This window comes from Acomys russatus, chromosome 4 (assembly GCF_903995435.1).
Source record: "Acomys russatus chromosome 4, mAcoRus1.1, whole genome shotgun sequence".
Classification (NCBI taxonomy): Eukaryota; Metazoa; Chordata; class Mammalia; order Rodentia; family Muridae; genus Acomys; species Acomys russatus.
The window spans coordinates 55,762,849-55,774,623 of NC_067140.1; the positions used below are offsets into that span (position 1 = coordinate 55,762,849).

The window sequence follows — 11,775 nt, forward strand, 5'->3', positions numbered from 1 at the left end:
TCGAGGCCAGCCTGGTCTACAGAGTGAGTCCAGGATGGCCAAGGAATTTGATTTTAATACATGGCCCAGTTGATAACCCTGTTGTTTAGCAAGCGCTGGTTACCCAAGCGACTGCTTGTCATCGCCTCTAAGAGTTATGGCGCATGCCTTTAATCCCAGCACTCGGGAGGCAGAGGCAGGCGGATTGCTGTGAGTTCGAGGCCAGCCTGGTCTACAAAGTGAGTCCAGGATGGCCAAGGCTACACAGAGAAACCCTGTCTCAAAAAACCAAAAAAAAAAAAAAAAAAAAAGAGTTACTCTATTGCCTTGCCTACTTCTGGAAACATCCTTAAAGGATCTCTAAATCCTACAGTTAGAACAAACAACAAAACTGCCATTTAACATTTTCTTAATCAGTGGACAGGCCCTATATGGTGGGGAACTGCGCTACTGTGTTGACCTTTAAACACCAGGCAACGTTCAGGTTTTCAAGATTCTAAATGGTTCAAAGTCAGAATAAACCACGAAATTGTTCCTCTGGGTGTAGTATTAACCCAGGGGATAAAAATCCTCTAAGCCAAGACAGAAATGACTAGCAACAATATATTTTAACAGTAGTTTAAAGTAGTCATTCGGCCTTGACACACTATCTTACTAATAAGTGAGGCTGTCTCTGTGCAGAATTTTTTTTCTCAAGTGAATTTACAATAACCTTTTTTCTCCTTAACTTTAACCAGAGCACACGGCTCAAAAAAAAAAAAAAAAAAAGACCAGAGAGGGAAAGCGTGCTGATTGATGTACTTCCAAGCCAATCTGCGACGGAAGGAGAGCGCGCGAGCACGGTGCTGTCCAATCAGCACTCGGAGGTGGGCGGGGCCTTTTGTGCCTCCGCCCCGTGGTTGGCGGACTGGAGAAGGAGCGAAGATGGCGGAGTGAGGTGTGCCCCGGGTAGCTGGCCTCCGGGCCCGGGGCGGGCCTCCCGCAAGAGACGGTGTATTCGTGTAGGACCGTGTGAGGTGAGCCGGGAAGGCCGTTCATCTGTCGGGTGTCGAGCAGCCGGTGGGGCGGCGCGACCCGGGACGGGGAGGCGGCGAGCCTAATGCGGGGCCTGAGCCGGACCGGCCTTTCCTTTGGCAGCCGCGTCGGGTCGGCCCCCACTGCCTCTGGGTGTGTGGCAGTGTCCTTCCCGTGCTGGCGCCCCACGCCCTTCTCTGTCCTTTGCTTTGGCAGCGGTATGCTTTACTCTTCTTCGAGATCGCACTCAGGCGGGCTGTATGTGGAAGCAGCTGTGTTCACCACCCATTTATTTTTCTAAGAATATCTCTTTTATTTTTAACATCCACAATGATCTTTTACCGAAGGCGTCATCACTTAAGGTAGCAACGAGGTTGTTGCAGCTCTGGGTGTTTTGTGTCCCTAGCGCGTTGACCTTGAGATTTGCTGTAACACGCTCCTGGTATTTTCATTTGAGTGTGTGTATTACAAGATAGGCTTTTGCATCCTTTACCTCATACTCGCACCTGCCAAACTTTTATGACCACCGTAAGCAGCTTTGGGCCTTCTACCTCCTGATAATATACTTATGGCGCATTAATTTTGGCTGACAGGTCTCCATGGAATTCACAGATGTTGATTTCTCACCCAGAATTAAGGGAAACGGCTTGCGATACCTTTTTTTTTTTTTTTTGGAAATATTGTTGGGATATCATTTGTGTAGTTGGTCAGAATACAAAGGATTAGTACTGTCAGATATTTGTATTTGGTTCTTGGTACATTTTACAGGCCACCTCTTTGTAACTTGGAGTCCCCTTTTGGCTCTCAGTTGGATTCTAGGCAGGTCCGTGTTTATTTTCTGGATTGGTGAGGCATCTGCTGGTGTGTTGTCTCAGAATAAACTGGCACATTAACGGGAGCCAGTTCAAATGGAAGTGTCGTAATGTGAATGAATGTCTGTGGTAGATAATATGCTTTCTGTTAGCCCTAGATTTAGCAGAACGCAGTATTGCAGCAGTAAAGAAGCACTTGCTTAGGGAAAAAAACAAAGCCAACAAGCAGAAAACCCTCCCCTTTGGCAGGAGTGATTTTTTGTTTTTTGTTTTCAACCTAATCCACAAAAAGAAAAAGTATAAGCCAGAGGAAAGGGATGTAACACTCTTCCCTGTCTTAGGGAGGATATTATATTTGCCCTGAAAGCAAAAGGCTCAATTAGACTATAAACTACTGGAAGTTTTGTGCACAATTTTTCCCTTCAGAAAGACTCCACAGCATCATAAATTCAGAGAGGGCAGTGTTTCAAAAAGCTTCAGAACTACTCCAAAATTTTTGATATTTTTAAACATTGGTTCTACTATACGTAGACAGTGACTTTATGATTATTCCTTTAGAATACTTATGAGAGTGGGTTTTTTTAAAGAATAGTTTGAGCCAGGCCAAGTGGTACAGGCCTTTAATCCCAGCACTCAGGGATGCAGAGACAGGCAGATTGCTGTGAGTTCAAGGCCAGCCTGATCTACAAAGTGAGTTCAGGATAATGAGAGCTACACAGAGAAACCCTATCTCAAAAAACAAAAAACAACAACAAAAAAAAGAGCAATAGTTTGGTTGAGTATCTTTGCAAACTAATACTTGTAATATTAGTAAAGGATGCCTATATGCATGTACATATATACATTAACTTCTCTGGTTTGAATGAGATTGGTCCCCGTAGGTTCATACATTTGAATACTTGGTCCCCAGTTGGTAGAACTGTTTGGGAAGGATTAGGAGGCGTGGCTTTGTGAAAGGTGTGTGTTACTGCCTCTGAGGCTTCAAAGACTCAAAGCCATTCCTATTGGGTCTCTCTCTGCCTCCTACTTGCTGTTAGAAATGTGAGCTCACCTGTTTCTGCCACCAGGTTTTTACTCTGCCATTTAAACTGTAAGCCCAATTAAAATTTGTTTTTAAAAAAATTTTTTTTATTTTTTTAAGGAATTGCTTTGGTTTTGGTGTCTTATCACAGTGATAGAAAAGAAACTAACAGACTTGTCTTTATGTTTTACTTTCAGGAATCTTATCACACGAGATGAATATTTTCCCGACCTTAGGTGCTTTTATATTCAGCTCAAAATTCTGAACTCAGGACTTGGCAGGTAAGTTGTAATGGGATAGTAATTCCAGATACTGTAGTAGCAGCTTGAAAAAGGGCCGGGTAGAAGTAAAACACTAAACCGTTAACTTCATCAGACAGTGAATTTAAAAATGGGCACAAGAAGACACTGTGGCAGGTGCCTTTGTTCCCAGCACCTGCGATTTAGGAAACTGAGGAGAGGGTTGGGAGTTTGAAGCTAATCTGAGATATATAGCAAGACATTTGTTTTAATTAATAAAACCCAGAAGACTTGAGGAGTGGCACTATTAGGAGGCGTGGCCTTGTTGGAGGAAGTGTGCCACTGTGGAGGTGGGCTTTGGGGTCTCCTGTGCTCAAGGGAAGCATCCTGTGGCAGTCTCCTTTTGCGGCCTTCGGATCCAGATGTAAAACTCAGCTCCCTCTCCAGTACCATGTCTGCCTGGATGCTGCCAGGCGCCTTGTCATGACGAGACTGGAGTAACCATCTGATCTGTAAACCAGCCCCACTTAAATGTTTTTCTTTCTTTTTTCTTTCTTTCTCTCTCTTTTTTTTTCTTTCCTCTTTTTTTTTTTTCCTAGATAATTTCTCTGTAGCCTTGGCTGTCTTGGACTCACCTTGTAGACCAGGCTGGCCTCAAACTCACAGTGATCTGCCTGCTTCTGCCTCCTGAGTGCTGGGATTAAAGGCGTGTGCTACCACGCCCCGGCTAATGTTTTCGATTTCTGAGTTGCCGTGGTCATGAGGCCTCTCACTCAAACCACTGCCCTGCTGATCCATCCTGCCTGTGGCCTACGGCAGTTTTGAATATGAGGTCATCCCAAATTCGAATCTTGGCCTGGGATTGCCAACATACTTGTGTTTTAACTCTTTGTTTTTGGGGGGCTAGCACTTTGAAGATAGGGTTTCTCTGTGTAGGAAGCTGCCCTCAAACTGAGATACCTGCCTGCCACTGCCTCCTGAGTGCTGGCGTGAAAGCTGTGCACCACCATCACCTGGTCTGGCCTAACTCTTTTTATAAAAACAGTCATTGAATGAAGGACTCTGCTCCAGTTTCTTCTCAATTTATATGTGTAATTACCTTATCCCAAATAATATCACATTCTTGAGTACAAGTTGGGACTTTAACATAGGAATTTTGCCAGGATGCTTACATAACCTGTATTTCCTGCATTGATTGTATCATGAAAACCATTAAGTGTACAACCAGTCAGACTTAAACTTAGTGCACCTTTTTGTTTGTTTGTTTGTTTGTTTGTTTGTTTTGAGACAGGGTCTCTCTGTTTTAGCCTTGGCTGCCCTGGACTCGCTTTGTAGACCAGGCTGGCCTCGAACTCACAGTGATCCGCCTGCCTCTGCCTCCTGAGTGCTGGGATTAAAGGCGTACGCCACCACACCTGGTTAGTGCACCATTTATGTGAAGTAGTTATAGTAAAAAGAATTAGAAATAGAAATAAAAATGATGGGCTGGCAAGATAGTCCAGTGGGTAAAGCATTTGAGGTATAAACCTGGCAACGTATGTTCTCTTCCTGGAACTGAACCTGCTCAAAGGTGTAATGAGAGGCAGGTGTGATGGTGGGGCATGCCTCTATCCTAGGAGAGGCAGGTGTGATGGTGGGGCGTGCCTCTATCCTAGGAGAGGCAGGTGTGATGGTGGGGCGTGCCTCTATCCTAGGAGAGGCAGGTGTGATGGTGGGACATGCCTCTATCCTAGGAGAGGCAGGTGTGATGGTGGGGCGTGCCTCTATCCTAGGAGAGGCAGGTGTGATGGTGGGGCATGCCTCTATCCTAGGAGCAGGTGTGATGGTGGGGCGTGCCTCTATCCTAGGAGAGGCAGGTGTGATGGTGGGGCGTGCCTCTATCCTAGGAGAGGCAGGTGTGATGGTGGGGCGTGCCTCTATCCTAGGAGAGGCAGGTGTGATGGTGGGGCATGCCTCTATCCTAGGAGAGGCAGGTGTGATGGTGGGGCGTGCCTCTATCCTAGGAGAGGCGTGATGGTGGGGGGGCGTGCCTCTATCCTAGGAGAGGCAGGTGTGATGGTGGGACATGCCTCTATCCTAGGAGAGGCAGGTGTGATGGTGGGGCATGCCTTTATCCTAGGAGAGGCAGGCTTCTGAATTTGAGGCCAGCCAGCCTGGTCTACATTAGCAAGTTCCAGGTTAGCCAGGGTTGTATAGAGAGACCTGGTAAAAAGCAAACAACAAAAGTGGTTTCCAGGACCAGCAATAAAGGAGAGTAGAGAAGAAAACTTCTATTTTGAGACTGTCTCACTTTGTAGCCCAGGTTGGCCTCGAATTTGACAGTAATCCTCTATTTTTTTGTTTTGTTTTTTGAGACAGGGTTTCTCTGTGTAGCCTGGGCTGTCATCTACTCACCTTGTAGACCAGGCTGGCCTCGAACTCAGATCTACCTGCCTCTGCCTCCCAGTACTGGGATTACAGGTGTGTGCCACCATACCTGGCTGACAGTAATCCTTATGCTTTGGCCTCCTAAATCCTAGGACTACAGGCCTTTGCAACCATTTCTCAAGAGAACTGTGTCTTTATAGCTTTTCAACTGGGTGTCACTGTTGAGCCCTAGCTGAGGGATTTTCCATGTAGAGCAGGTTGGCCTTCAGTGTGCGGTGCCCCTGCTGGTGCTTCTCGGGTTCTAGGACGATAGGGTTACCCCTCTGTAATCTGCTAAAATTGTTTGTTAGTGGATACAGGATTTTGCCTCTTATTATTTATTTTACCGTTTTGTAGTTTGACCACAGGGTTTCCCTTATTCTACAAAAGCACTCTATCAAGAGTTGTGATTTGTGTTATCCAAAGTTTTTTAATTAAATTTTTTTTATGATTTATCTTTGTGTATGAATTTTTCCATGTGTGTGTGCGCTCGCCCTGTTATGAGCCACCGTGTGTGGATGATGGGAACAGAACTAGGGTCCTCTGCAAGCAATGTGTTCTTAACTGCTGAGCCATCTCTACAGGCCCTGAGGGTTTCTTTCTTTCTTTCTTTCTTTCTTTCTTTCTTTCTTTCTTTTTCTTTTTTCTTTCTTTTTTTTTCTTTCTTCTTTCTTCGTTTTTTCTCTTTTCTTTCTTTTTCTTTCTTTTTTTTTTTTAACATTTATTTATTATGTATACAAAGTTCTGCCTGCATGTACACCTGCAGGCCAGAAGAGGGCATCAGATTTCATTATAGATGGTTGTGAGCCACCATGCGGTTGCTGGGGATTGAACTCTGGACCCTTGGAAGAGCAGGCGGTGGTCTTTACCACTGAGCCATCTCTCCAGCCCTCTTTTTTTTTTAAAGATTTATTTATTTATTACATATACGTGTTCTGCTTGCATGTACACCTGCTCACCAGAAGAGGGCACCAGATCTCATTATAGATGGTTGTGAGCCACCATATGGTTGTGGGAAGTGAACTCAGGACCTCTAGAAGAGTGGGTGGCGCTCTTAACCTCTGAGCCATCTCTCCAGCCTTTTTTTTTTTTTTTTTTTTTTTTTTTTTTTTTTTTTTTTTTTTTTTTTTTTTTTTTTTTTTTTTGGTTTTTTTTTTGAGACAGGGTTTCTCTGTGTAGCCCTGGCTGTCCTGAACTCACATAGTAGACCTGGAACTCACAGCGATCCACCTGCCTCTGCCTCCCAAGTGCTGGGATTAAAGATGTGTGCCACCACGCCCAGCTCTAAATGGTGTCTTTCTAAAATCTGCTCACTTATCAGCATGTTATGTCATGATCCTCAGAAATGGAAGTGGGGCCGTTGTTTGTTTGCTTGCTTGTGGAATGGTCTTACTGCCAGCTCAGCCTGGCTTTGAACTCTGATCCTCAGCCTCAGTACAATAGGCTACAAGTAACACATGCTAAAATATTCCTGTGCACATGTATGTGTATGTTTTAAATACTGATTTTTATGAATAAGTTTATATAAAAGTACCTGTCCCAATCTTGCTATTTTAAATTTGATTTGTATTTCCAGGAATTTCTATGGTGTCTGCTCAGTGGGGTGTCCTGATTCTTCGGTCTGGCTACTTTCCCTGTGGAATGCCGATGTCTTTCTACAGATTACCTCCATGGTTTTGGATGGAAGGACTGCTTTTCTTTTACTTCACTTCAGTTTCAGTACAGAGAAGCTCTGAAGATGCAGCTGTCTTGTTGACTTCAGGAAGAAAAAACCAACTGGCTTAGGTCTTCTGCTGCAGTTTTTTTTTTTTTTTTTAATCAGAAAGACACCATTTGCAAGTAGAAGGAAGATGCTTAATTTGAAACAGGTGCTTAGTTTGTGTGGCATGAATTTTATCCCCTTTTTCAAAGCTCCAAACAAGAAGACTAAACAAATACCAAGTGTGGGTGACTTTAGATTTTTTTTTTTTAAGTCTTCCAGTTTCAGCACAGCTACAAGCACAGTGGAGACCTCAATGGTAAATTCCAAATATTTATTATAATTTGAGATGACCTCACTCACCCTTTGACAGGTTTTCCAGACAAAAACAAATCTGATATGATAAAAGCAAAAAGGCCAGATACCAGGTTTGATTTCATATGGGAGTGAAACCACGGCAGTTTGTGTGCGGATTCACATTTTTATTATGTGTATAAATCTACCTTTTTTAAACAAAATTTTTCTCTTGGAGAAGAAACCTGACATTTATGAGAAGGCTTTGGACAGTTTATAATGATCTTAAATGTTTGGGTTTTGTCTGTTTTGCTTTGCTTTTTTTACTCCTTCTCAGGAGGGGCCAGCTGGGCCTGTGGCTAGTTCAGAGTGAGAAGAAAACACAGGGTGGGGTGTTGCTCACCTCTTCCTGCCCGTGGTTGGGAGGCAAGACAAGAAGACCAGATGTTCAGGGCTAGTTTGCGCTTCATGGTGAGACTCAAAAACAGCCGAAAAAAGACTGAGCCTGGTAACACACTTTTATATTGTTTTTTGTAGAATCACATGTAACATCTGAGACTTTGGTTTTCCATGTGACTGTGGCTGGAAGGAAAATGGCGTCTGTGGCCTTTCAGATAAAGAGATGTAATGGACCCTGTAGTGGAACTTGCCTTTAAGTTTGGACATACAGGAAAAAAATAGCATGCAGCAAATAAATCCTTTCTTCTAAGAAAAAGAAGCAAAGATGTCTTATGTGGCATCATCTGACTTCTCAGCATTTTTACATTATGTAGTTGCTTTTTTTTTTTTTTTTTTTTTTTTTTTTTTTTAAATAAAAGGATGAATACCTTCCTTCAGTCCAGGATGGGTACTTCGACAGTTTTTTTGTTGTTGTTTTTTTTTTTTTTTAGGTGACAATGTAATGTTAGGCTGAAATTCTGGGACTCAGGTAAACTTCCCAGTTGAACTGAACTGTCTTTCCAGAGAATGGGCCTCAGAAACAGTGTTCCCAGTTCTGTTCACTATGACCTTGGAAGAAATTTGAGATCTGAACAAAACTTCAAAGAATCTAATAAGAAGTGTGGATATTGTTGCTAGTCACTGAAGATTTAAAGGAAATTCAGGGCCTAGGGTGAAAAACTCAAGAAAATTAGTTACAGAAAGAAGTGGTGTATGTTCGTTTTTTTCTTTAACAGTTACGTTATAAGAAACTACCGTGCAAACATCTATTTGCTTGTAAATCAACAGCATCTGTTATATGGGATGCCTTGTTTTTCCATGAGAGGGCACCATTGTTTGCAGTGGTTTCCAGTTGAGAAAGATAAATTAGGAACAGGTGCTGTCAGAGTTGATGTCTGGACCCCTTTCCTAGTGCTCTTGTAGGTGCTGTGAATTGAGTCACAGAAATGATCAAAATTAGGGTATGTCAAACATTCATGGTTAGTCAGATTGGGGGGGAATCTGAATTTATACTGAAAGTTTTTTTCATAAAATACTTACTATAAAGAACCTATTAATGAGAACCAATGATAACATACTGTAGAGATAAGGAGTTAACGGCAGCCTGGATGTCTGATCTTTGTAGCCACACCCATAACCACAGCGTCTTAGAGGCTGAGGCAGGATTGGCCACAGGGTGAAGGCCAAAGAGACCCTGTCAAAAAAAGCAAAATATAACCCAAATTTTTCTAAGTGCTCCAGCCATTTATATTTTCATTTAGAAGACAGTGGAAGCCAGCTGATGATTTAGAGCATCTCATAGATGCCTGAGCTGTCCTTCACCTCACCCTTGGCCAAGGCCTGTCACCACTTGGGAACAGTTACTTGTTTGCTCCAGATGTTTCAGGTATTAGCTTAAACCTTCACATGAGTGTTCTTCATTGGAGATGCTCCTGCATCCTGTATTGTTAACACCACGTGGTTTAACAGCATGGGTAGATTCCAGCGCTAGTTGCCTGGTATGTGATACATTTCCATTTATAGTCTTACTTGGGTTTTCTCCTTAACAGCAGCAAAACCTTCCATATGTAGCTGTGCCTCTTTCCTTCTCCATGTAAGATGGTAGTTTTTCTTTTGAAGTTACTAAACAAAAATGGGATATGTGCAATATAAATATATATATATATGTATATTTTAATACTTGTGGACGAGTGTTACAAGTTGTTTAAGAACAACAAAATCACCAATGTCTTCCATTTTGAGATGTGTATAGTTTTGTAAGCAGTAGTGCTTGGTAACATGTAGTGCTATGTTAGGGTTAGTGCATGAATTTAGTATAATTTAAACTTCAAGATGAAGTACTGATAATAACCAGTAGTGTAAAAAGAGTGGGAAAAATCCTAGACCTTTACTTTTTTTGTGTATGAATCTGTGATAGTCTCCCTGGGAATAGGAGATAAAGGCCAAAAAACTAATGTCAGAACAGAAATGTGGGTTCACATTGAGAAACATTGTGCTTGGGGGAATGTTAGCCTTTCACAAGGTAGCTAGAAATAGCTGCCTTTGTAGCTTTTCAGTCCTCAAAGCAAGGCCTCTCTTTTCATGGTTGTCTTGCTCTCTGAGTTTGAAGCTAGCTTGTTCTTTCTTTGCATTACATATCTTGGGTTCGTTTTTCCTATTTTGTGTCCAGAAAGTTATTTTTTATTTTGCATGTCTGGGATGCTGTGCTAATTGCCTTGGAATGTTTACTCTTAACTGTTTGCAGCATGCATGCTAATCGGAGAATCTTGTCAGCAATTTGGAGTATCCTGTACTCTAGGCTTTGCCCAGTTCCTAATCTGACTTTGGTGTTGATTGCAGACTTTTTCATGAGAATTGATAGCTCAGTGGGGACTTGTGTGGGTTACCAAGACGTGAGTTGGCCTCTCCTTCAGTAAATGATGAAAGCTTTGTTCTGAAAGCTTTGTTCTGAAAAAGAAAGTTTTCTGTAAAATGGAATTCCTACCTCTAAAAGCTGCCTAGGAAACTAGTAACTAGGAAACGTGGAAGTTTTCTGGGTGTTGTGAGTTTTGGTTTTTGTTTTGTTTTTAATTTTGGAATTAGAGTCCTGCTGGGTGTGGTGGTACATGCCTGTAATCCCAGTAACTGAGGAGTTGAGGCAGGGGGATCAGGAGTTCGAGGTCATCCTCTGCTACAGAGTGTGTTGGAAGTCAGCCTGGGATACATAATATCCTGTCTCAAAAAAACAAGAAAAAAGAGAACGAGCGTCTAGGATTTATTAATATGTATTACATTAGTATGATAGGAAATGTAAAACTTCTCATACAATCTAGATGTCAGTCTAGTGTTAGATACACAGGGACCCAGGACAGACCCTCAGATCATCAAGTGTTGGTACTTGTAACTCAAGTAGGTGGTTATCGCCTGGGAGAATCTGCTTCTGAAAAGCATTTAAATGTAAGAAACAAAGGGAAAAAAACTTGAAAAGTAATGCATATAAAGTAGCACAGTATATAGGAAAGGACATTTCCTATTGCAAAAAATAAAAGCCATAAATGAACTAATAATGTTAAAGTGGTGGAATTTAGTAGCAATAACAGTTCACATGTATAATAAATTGTATGGTTGAGTGATTACCATGTGAGTTTGTGGGGCTCTGCAGTTTTATAGAGTTCCATAAGAGGAAAAACACATCATAGGTTAAAAAGCATTTAAACTATGAATGTATATGATAGCTGTGAAAAAAATATCAACTTTCATAAATGTGTTAAAGACCCTATTTTGTTTTCCTAGAGTTTACAGCTGTTGAAATCTTTCTAGTGCTTAATCTGGAAACAGATGTACTTCTACTGATCCAGTGAAGCCCATATGTAGGGGTCTTCCTTAAGTTGTGTGTATTAATAGTCTTTTACCATGTAGAATGAAGTATGTTTTGTAACCTTTTCATTGGCTTCCTGACTGCTTCAAAAGGAAAAGTATGTTTTTGTGTGTGATTGGCATGTCTTGAGGGAGAGGTGGGGAGCCTCAAGAACTTGCTGGTTCTTCCTTGTACTTAGGATCAAGGAAGTTAGGAATTAAAGGTGAACAAAATGACTGTGCAGTACCCAGGATGGGAGTTATTTGAATGTCTGATATGTGTATGGGATAAGCTTGTGGCCTGTGTGTGAGTGCTTATTCTTTCAATACGGAGAACCCAGCAGACTCATTCCTTTCTTGATCTGAGTAGTCACACAGCTCAAGGCGGAAGATGGAATAAGGGTGACTCCTCACTTCCTTTACCTCATGTCTATCATGGCCACTGAGCACCTTGAACTTCCCTGAAAAGATCTAGGTCTGTGTTCCTTTGTTTTCCCAGGGGACGAAAAGTGAAAGACTAGTTTTGTAGATCCCAGA

General features: G+C 42.2%; 1 long non-coding RNA gene across 1 annotated transcript; it reads left to right on the forward strand.

Annotated features, from left to right (window-relative positions):
* The first annotated feature begins 870 nt into the window (after positions 1-870).
* Positions 871-7,285, forward strand: LOC127188066 (uncharacterized). Its single transcript, XR_007830518.1, has 3 exons — positions 871-995; positions 3,024-3,107; positions 7,048-7,285. It is a non-coding gene; the product is annotated as an uncharacterized LOC127188066 (long non-coding RNA).
* The last annotated feature ends 4,490 nt before the right edge of the window (positions 7,286-11,775 follow it).